Here is a 10,165-nt window from a genome sequence, read left to right on the forward strand (position 1 = left end):
ACCAGACGGTCCGGTCCCTGGTGATCTAATGCAACCGATCGAAAACTAAAATAAATGAATTATATGTGCCATGTTATGGCATGTTCTTCTCTCATTGTGTCTTATGGTCAATGTGGGACAATAAAGAGACAATAAAAAGAAAGAATAATTTGTTATAAACTTGCTATGAGAATTATGGTTGATGTGGGACGTTAAAGAGAGAATGACAATTATCTTTTTAGTATCGCACATAGCAAGTCTTTCTCTCTTTTGTGTCCCACGTCAAATATGAGACACACTAAGAGAGAATTACTTGCTACAAGTACTTGGGCTACCCATCCTTTTTGTCAAGCTAAGGTCTACCAATCCTTCTTCTCATCCACAAAGATTAGATGTATGGAAGAGTAAAGAAGGAGGTTAAATTAAGTCTACATTTTTATTTAAGAAGTAAACAAATAATTAAAAGACACTTAGGCGGTCTAGTTGCCTCTCGGAATTGGGAATCGGACCGACCGTAACCGGTTTCCAATTTATGGAACTAGACCAAAGCCTCTAGGAAACGGACCAATCCGGCTGATCCGGGCAATTCCGGTTCGATCAATCCATTATGCTTATCCCTAGCATGTATCATATTTACCTAAATCGGTCCACCGGTACCAAAGTTTGGTGGTAAATATGACATAAATGTACCAATTTGATCTTTTTTTTGTTGCACAAAAATTAGTCTGTAAATGATGTGGCACAAGTACACTAATTTAGAGTTTTTGGTGGTATCGACCCAAAAAATTGAGATTTTCATTTTTTGGATCATCCGTAATCAATTAATAACAAATTAAAAAAAAATCAAGTTGCCATCAACAAAACCGGAGCATTAACGCAATCTCGCCGGAGGATATCCGGCTTTGCTTGCAATCCGTTGTCTCCCTTGGGACATCCGACCCGAGAGGGGTCGGGCGTTATTTGACCATTTTCTCAATTGTTCATGGAGAGACGGAGGCGGGCACATCGGCGTGAGGTTTGACGACGCGTTAAAACATGGCCAATAGGCACCGGCAACTAGAGGGTGCCATTTGGGCCCGTTGACCGGCCCGGAACCGGCCCGTTGACCGGGCCCACCGGTTCCGGGCCGGTTCGGAATCGTTAAAAAAAAAATAAAGGCGAGCCCGGGGGGCAGAGAGCCATTGGGCTCTCTGCCCCGGGCCCGCCACCGCCCCTCCCCCCGGGGCCCCCCTCCCCTCCCCCCTTTGGGCCGTTGCCAACGTGCAACGGCCAATTTGGCCGTTGGGAAAAAAAAATAATTAAAAATAATTCTTGCCTATAAATACATATGCTCCCCCTTTCATTTTTGTCACAAATTCTCTGAACAATCTCTCGAATTCTCTCTGAAATACTCTCAAATCGCTCAAATTCTCCCAATTCTCTCAATCCCGACTCAATTCTCTCAATCGAATTTCCGATCAATTCTCTCAAAAATGGCAAGTTGAAGCAAAAATGCTGACAAGGGCAAGATGACTATGGGAGATTCCGAGTATCCCATTCCTGAATATGATCTTCGTGAGTATGCAAGTTGGGAAGACGACGACAATAATATCAACTATATCCCGATTCCGAACGTCGAGCACATCCCAACACAAGAAAGTCTTCATCCTCTCACCGGTGTCGAAGAAACATCAACGACAAATGAGCCGGAACGGAAGGGCCGAGATAATACATCCGACTTGTGGCTACACTTCGACAAGGTACGTGATGAAGGCGAAGGTAAGTATAATATAAAATGTAAATATTGTTCACAAACATATAAATTTACGAAAGGAGACGGTTACGGAACATTCCGTTGGCATTTGACGAAAAAACATCCAACGCAAGCGAGGATCGACAATACGCAACAACAAATTTCCGGGTACGCCACTTCTAATCATCATCCTATATTTCGTTTCACTGAAGCACTTTATAAACAAACATTAGGTGAATGTGTTGCCCTTGATCATGCTCCGTTTAATACAGGTGAAAATTTTAATATGAAATATTTGATAAATACTACGTTGGTTCCGCAAGCGCCAACTATTCCAAAAAATACTCTTAAACGCGAAGTTTTTCATCTTTATAAAAAAGGAAAAAAATCTTTAGCAAAATTTTTTGCGGAATTCAATGGACGTGTGCATATAGGTAGCGATATTTGGAGTGATCCTTGGCAAATTCATTCTTATATGGGTGTCACGTGTCATTGGATAGGTGACGATTGAACGATTCAAAAAAGACTTATTGCATTCCGAGTTTTTGATGAAAGACATTCGGCTCATAATATTTATAGAATAATTGGCAAGTTTTAGAAGAATATAATTTAATAAATAAAGTATTTTCAATTGGTTTTGATAATGCCGCCGCAAATACCGCTTCTATTCCCGAATTAGAAAATATTTGCAAACCCACTTTTGGCGGACAATTTTTTCACATTAGATGTACTTGTCATGTTTTAAATTTATGTGTATAAGATGGTTTACGAACTCTTGACACTTCTATCGCCCCAATAAAGAGTGCAATTAAATTTTTATGGAGTCGTCCCCATTGTATGAAATCATGGGGAAAATTTTGTAAACAAAATGGGAGAAGGGCAAGAAGATTTTCAAAAGATATTCCGACTCGTTGGAATTCTACGTACGAGTTGCTTCGGCAAACTTTTGAATATAAAGATTTATTATGTATGTTTATTTCACAAAATATTCCCGAAATTACTTTACTTTCTCAACATTGGGACGTTTACAAGAAAATTTTAGATATTTTGAAATTTTTTAATGATGCTACTAAGACTTTATATGGTATTTATTATCCTACAACGCATTTATTTTTAATAGAGTGTGTTAATATTGATAGTGTTTTTAGTGAATATGAAAATGATACCGAATTAGGTCGAACTATTTTAGTAATGCGAGAAAAATGGTTGCATTATTATTTGCAAATTCCTCTTGTCTATTTAGTTGGTATTGTTTTTTATCCACGTATTAAATTAGACGGTTTACAAGATTATTTGAATGTGTATTATCACGATTGTTTACATTTGGAAGATTCAATAAATATTTCAAATATACTAAGAGATGTTAAAGAATCTATAATAGCATTATATGGAGAATTTTGTAGTAGATATGGTTTAAGTGATTTTGGATCTTTACAATCTACTGTCTCACATAGCGAAGGTGGTAGTTCACTTAGTAGAGGGTATAATATGCTTAAGAGTAGGCAAAAAAAAAAAACAAAAATGAGCAACATGTAGTATTTCTGAATTAGAAAAATATTTAACCACTCAATTTGAGTTTCGTGATGCGTAACATAGTACTGATTTTGAAATCCTGAAGTGGTGGAAGAGTCACCAAATCGATTATCCAGTTCTCGCCCTCATCGCTCGTCGGATATTAGCAACCCCTTCTTCAACGGTTGCGGTTGAACAAGCATTTAGTCTTGGAGGATTAATTTTGGACTCTCGCCGTTCAAGATTAAGCCCGGACTCTGTGGAAGCTCAAGTTTGTGTCGGCGATTGGACGAGGGCGAAATATCGACACCAAGAGTTAGATCGTGAACACGAATTTTTTAGCGATGATGTTGGAGATACCACCGCCACCGGTACCACAACGGGTAGCGACGATTGACGATGAGGTAAATTGGGGTTCTCAAAGGTAAAAGAACTACATGAGCTTTGATTCTTCTATCCCCAAGAAGATATGTAGGCGCTTAATGATAATTCATTAAGTTCAAGCCCATTCCTCCTCTTTTTTTTTTTCCTCATATTTTATTATAATGTACAATTTAATTGTATTTTATAATTTATAATTTATTATGTTTATTTTATTATTTATTATTTTAAAAATTAATATTAAAAAAGGAATCGGAATGAACCGCCGGTTTCGAAGCGGAACCGGAACCGGAACCGGAACCGGCCCGGAACCGGAAGTATACACGGCCGGTTCCGGTTCCACCTTTTCGTGGAACCGGGACCGCCGGTTCCTGAACCGGAACCGGCGGTTCCACCGAACCGGTCATGTATATACCGGCAACTGCGAACCACACGGCACCAAACCAAAACAGGCATTTTTCACCAAACCAAGGCATATTATGTCTCTGATCCCAAGCCTTCCACTTCCTCGACCTCTCCGAATCAGCTCCTATGAAGACTGTCAGTACCCTTCTGTTTTTTCCCAACAGTAACGCTGTCGAAACAGGGGCAGAACAAGAAAATCCAAAGCGATGGGAGCCCGTAAAGCGCTGACGCGTTTGATTGCCATTCTCGTCCTCGCGCAGGCGGCGGCCACGATCGCCGTGATGGGGTAGAGCGGCGGCGCGATACCCACCACCCTCGAGGGTCCGTTCGAGCCCATCACGCGCGGCTTCGACCCGTCCCTCCGCTTGGGCAGCGACGACTTGCCCATGGATCACCCGAGGCTCAAGAAGAACGTCACTTCCTCGTTCCCAGAGCAGATCTCGCTCCCGCTGTCCACCGGTCCTAGCTCCATGTGGGTCTCTTGGATCACAGGTAATTAATTTCCTTCACCATCTTGTTGTTCTGTTAGGTCTGTAAAATCAGAGTGGTCGAGCTTGAGGTATATGTACAAGTATCAAGTATGGTACTAACAGTTCTTGGAAATTAGGAATATGTGTTAGCTCTCTATCTCTCTCTGTCTTTGTCTCTGCCTCTCTCTCAATATCATGATGCATTTCGTCCTATGCGTAATGGACTATTGTGACGACCAAGTCATAATTGCATTTCCACCTTATGGGGTGGGTTGCATATGAATTCATCGATTACAGGGGTGGTCAGTGAAATGTATTTCTGTGTTAAGAAGTTGAAATTGTTATTGATGTTGGTCAGGTTAATGAGTTGATCTGTGTCTTTTAAGGGGATGCTCAGATTGGCAAGAATGTGACTCCACTCGATCCGTCGTGGGTGGCTAGTGAGGTCTGGTATGGTACGGAGGGTGGGAAGTACACGAGCCAGCGAGATGGCAGGTCTGCTGTCTACAGTCAACTATACCCGTTCGAGGGGCTCTTGAATTACACCTCTGGTATTATTCATCATGTCAGACTCGAAGGTAAACCGGTAATTGGTGAAACGCGGTACAAGGTTCTCGATTTCTTTTTCATAACTTAAATCTCATTCCTAACCCAGGGGGAAACATTATCTGAATTGTAAGCGACAGATTCCTTCATATACTGTAGTCAATTTCACTTTAGTTTTGAATTTACCCTCACATCTGAAATTTTTGTATACTGACATGGCATCATCTGAGATGGTCTAAGGAGCATCTTTTCAAGTGAATTCAACTGGTATCTGCAGGTAGACGCTTTAAAGGGCATAAGAAGCTTCACTGTAATTGCTTATTATATTGCCTATTATCATTGATTTTTGTAATTGGTTCATTCACTATGAGAAGTAAAAAACGTTAATTCGTTCATTCACTATGAGAAGAAACCTAACAAAGAGTACTTTTTCGGCAAAATGATTTTCTTCAAGAAGAAGAAAGCTCATAAGTGGTCTTTAGTACTCTGCCTGCTGGTGCTCACTGCAATTATTAGCTTGAAGAATCTGGAAAAAACACTTTTACTATAAAAGTCCAATCACATAGAAGAGAGATTGATCTCTATGCTTATCAATTCACCCTCCACCAAACATTAAGTTTTGACCAGATTAACAGTAGTTTGCTCATAACATTTTAAATTACTTATTGCCTGCTCTGCTGATTTTCTTTTTCCCTTTGCAGGTTTTAAAGCTGGTATGACTTATTATTTTAAGTGCGGTGACAGTTCTCTTCCAGCTATGAGCGGCGAATATTCCTTCAAGACCATGCCCTCATCCAGTCCAAATGCATATCCCAGTCGTATAGCCGTTATCGGAGATTTAGGTCTCACGAGCAATTCTTCGACAACCATAGATCATGTGATCAAGAATGATCCAGCCTTGGTTTTGATGGTTGGAGACTTGACTTATGCAAACCAGTATCTCACCACTGGGGGACAAGGCGCTTCATGCTTCTCTTGTTCGTTCCCAAATGCACCCATTAGGGAGACATATCAACCTCGCTGGGATGGCTGGGGAAGGTAAACCCTCCGCGCCTTCACATCCTTCATGGGTTCGTTTTCATCAGTCGAATATTCTGTCGTGTATGCATTGAGTCATAAGATGATAAAAGTTTGTGATGCAAGCTTAAAATGAAGCATCTTCATCATGGTGCAACTGCTAATCAATTTGAAGTAGGGAAGACCAAACATTGCTGCACCAATATGAATACCATGTCTAAGATGTAGGTCACACTTGATAGTTTTATATCGGCATGAGTATTTCCTTGTTTGTCTGTTTTTTATACATGATCATTTGGTACGATCATCCACATTGTATGCAGATTGAGGCAGATGTAGAATGGCGGGGGTATTTTGGTATGGCCGTCCATTTTTATGGTCTCTGCTGCTGCACATAACAATGCTCTTGCGACTCCCCTGTTTGAATGCGCCAATGACGAATTAATTTCAATTTCAGGTTCATGGAGCCATTGACATCGAGAGTGCCTATGATGGTCATAGAAGGCAACTACGAGATTGAGCCCCAAGTTGATGGGATCACCTTCCAATCTTACCTAACAAGATTTGCCGTTCCCTCGGAGGAGAGTCGTTCCAACAGCAGTTTCTACTACTCCTTCAATGCTGGAGGAGTATTCTTTGTTATGCTCAGAGCCTATGTCGACTACAACATAACTGGTACATGACTAAATCCTGTGTTACACATTGCCACTTAGTCACAGTATGAAGAAGAGCCATGCACACTGCTGATGGATGATTTATAACTTTTTATCTCCTGACATTGGTTTGACATAATTTCGCCCTTCCAGGTGCTCAGTATTCGTGGCTGATGGATGACTTGCATCGAGTGGATCGCAGTTTAACCCCATGGGTGGTTGCTGCTTGACATCCACCATGGTACAATAGCTACAACTCCCATTATCAGGAGTTTGAATGCATGAGGCAAGAAATGGAAGCTCTTCTTTATCAATACAAAGTCGATATTGCGTTCAATGGCCATGTAAGTACATAACATGAGGAAGCTTAAAGTTTTTGCACTTTGAAACTTTAAGCTCCTTTCCCTTGTGATCTGTGCACTTATTGTCCTGCGTGAGGAGGAGGAAAGAACTTATGATGGTCATGACGGCGTTGCGATGCTTTCACCCCCTGTGAATTTTGGTATTTAGTCTCGGATAGGGATGCCCATTTTAACTTTATAATCTTGAAGGTTGTGACAAGGATGAACTGAAACCAGAGCTAGTGCATATGATGCCCATATATGACAAGCAACATGTTCACTTTCTACTACCAGACACGGCTTCTTCTCAGACAACCCTGATATTAATATTTCACCATGATGTCCTTTCATTATGTATTGCAATCTGCCAGCCTAAAGATTAGAAAATTAGGACACAGATCAAAGTGGCAAGAGAGGAGAATTTGAGTCTTGGATTACGTTTATATAAAACTCAAATGGAAGAAACAACACTATGTGGACATACCACTACCTTCCTCTTTATAATTATTAGTTAGTTGCATGATATATAGTTTTTGGTTCACAGGTGCATGCATATGAGAGGATGAACAGAGTCTACAACTATACACTGGACCCCTGTGGTCCTGTATACATAACAATCGGGGATGGTGGCAATATCGAGAAGGTCAACGTCGATTTTGCAGATGACCCTGGAAAGTGTCCTAAACCTGAGGACAACAAGCCTGAGTTCGGAGGGTTGTGTCCTCTGAATTTCTCCTCTGGCCCCGCCAAAGGCAAATTCTGCTGGAGCAAGCAACCTGAGTGGAGTGCTTACAGAGAGAGCAGCTTCGGACATGGAATACTCGAGGTGTGGTTGTCAATTGTTAGGCCATGCACCTTTTTCACACTTAGTCTACATAAAACATTGTAGGCATGTCATATTGTAGATGCCACAGCGATTTTTATTGAGCTTTGCTCCAATTTGCTGCAGTAAGTGCCCTTTGCCATGTTAAAATGCTTCCTCAGCTGAACAGATGCAGTCATCCTTGTCTCCTCACTATCCAAAGCATCTTCTCCTATGAATTCCATATTAAACATCAATAAGCTCAGTGTAAGTTTGAATCAGAGTAGTTGGATTAGACGATTTAAGTGCCCTTTTTCTTCTTTTAGTTGAGAGAAGTTTATTTCAGGTCGAATCAATGGACGGGTATTTGATTCCGGAGAATGACCGCCATGAATTACAAATGTTCATATCACTTTCTTTGACCGCACCTTGCTAACATCGTACTTCAACTTAGCAAATTTTGCTATATTTCCTTCGTAGGTTGTGAATTCAACACATGCATTATGGACTTGGCATAGGAATCAGGATGCCTACAAGGAAGACAAACCAGGCGATCAGATATTCATCGTGCGACAGCCTGGATTATGTTCTCCTGCCACAAAAGTGATTCTCTAAACCATAGTTTCGTCGTTTAAATATTTCTTTCTGTGTCATGAAATTATTGCATCTCTAGTTCCATTTGTTGTTCAACACGAGGGCCATTCACTTCTTTATTTCTTTTGCAACATCTCGTACACAGCCGACTGTATTTGGTGACAAATTTCTCCTTGTGTTTTCAAGTTTTGTAATCTCTAAAAGTTGAAACCCGACGACATTAGCGGCACACTTAGTGAAATCAATTTGTTCCTGGTTTTTTTCTGATAGGAAACTAGCGATCCTTCTCAAGGTGCTCAAGCGTCGGAACCCGCGTCCCCATCATCTACCGGAATTCTATCATACAAAATGATGTGGCTTATGAGCTTGCTTGTTGCTTCGTTTGGCATTGTCGCGAGATGACCGTCTTCAAAAGCGTGGATCTTTTAAATTTCGTTCTACAATTACCTCGAACAGATTAAGAAAGTTCTCGTGCATAACTTCATATGGGAGTACTGGAACAAAGTTATCTACATGCGTAATCTGTTCATGAAAATACTGAAGGAGTCAAGGTAAAGTAAAACTTGTGCATACACAATTTACATATTTACTTGAATACAGATTCCACTTTTTCTTCTGTTTTATTGACATTCATGAAGTCACATAAAATGTAAATCTGGCGCGAGTGCTGAGCAGACTGTCCATATTGCATTCAAGAACACAATGTATTTACCTTTGAAGTCTGATGGTGGGCTATCCAATAGAATAATTCTATAGTTGTCCTTTGATTTTATTTATATTCTGTTCTTCTGGAGCGATCGTCTCTTGATTTGAATTGTGTGAATTTTGTATGGGGCCGCTTTGTGCTACTTAAGAATCGATAACTACAAAAATATAAGAAAGTTTACTTTGTCGTTTACATTAATTAGATTAAAAAAAAATTAATTATCCGTCACTGGTGTTTGCTAAAAAAAATTAAAATGGATTCATTGAATGTATAAAGAGGTCGTTAGTAATTAATCACATATGGTTGGCAAATATGTAATTACCTAATTATAAATGCAGTCTAATAAAAAGCGTAAATTGATAGCCATTAACTTCTACAATAATTTAGTAGGAAGTTCGATTTTTCCACTTATCTTACTTTGATGTTCTTTGAGAAAGCTAAAACGAATTCAACTATGCGCGTACATATGTAGTAAGTTAATGACCCTTTTCCCTATTTACTCCATAGAAATTTGATTCTCTTTTTTTTTACACAATAGATTTTTTTTTTCGAATTAATCTTCCGGAACTAATGGAATTTTCACAAAACAGAATTGATGATGTGTTAAATGAATGTTGATTTATTTATTCAGTGTTACATTAGTTAAATGACATTTCCCGTCAATCCTAATGGGTGAGCCAAAACTCGAGGTCATCTCTCGTTCCATTATTTAGAGTCCATTTGAACCGTAACTTTGGAAGCATAAGTCGTTGAAGAATGATAAATTAAAGCCTTTGAACTTCTCTTTTAACTATTTATCAAAATCAATTTCAAATTAAGTGGATTTTAGATAAGTTGTTGTCTTTTTTATTTTCATAGAAATGTATCTACAATGGATATGAGCTATATATCTTTAAATAAATCAATTTTAAAAGAAGGGATAATAACACAAATGGTTCTTGAACTTTGATCCAATGTACAATATAATTCCTAAACTTTTAATTTGATCAATATGATCCCTAAACTTTAGCTCAACGTACAATGTGGT

At 39.6% G+C, this 10,165-nt stretch overlaps 1 pseudogene; it reads left to right on the forward strand.

The window, feature by feature from the left end:
* The first annotated feature begins 4,027 nt into the window (after positions 1–4,027).
* LOC115754648 lies at positions 4,028–9,029 on the forward strand (annotated as a pseudogene).
* The last annotated feature ends 1,136 nt before the right edge of the window (positions 9,030–10,165 follow it).

This window comes from Rhodamnia argentea, chromosome 1 (assembly GCF_020921035.1).
Source record: "Rhodamnia argentea isolate NSW1041297 chromosome 1, ASM2092103v1, whole genome shotgun sequence".
In the NCBI taxonomy this organism is placed as follows: Eukaryota; Viridiplantae; Streptophyta; class Magnoliopsida; order Myrtales; family Myrtaceae; genus Rhodamnia; species Rhodamnia argentea.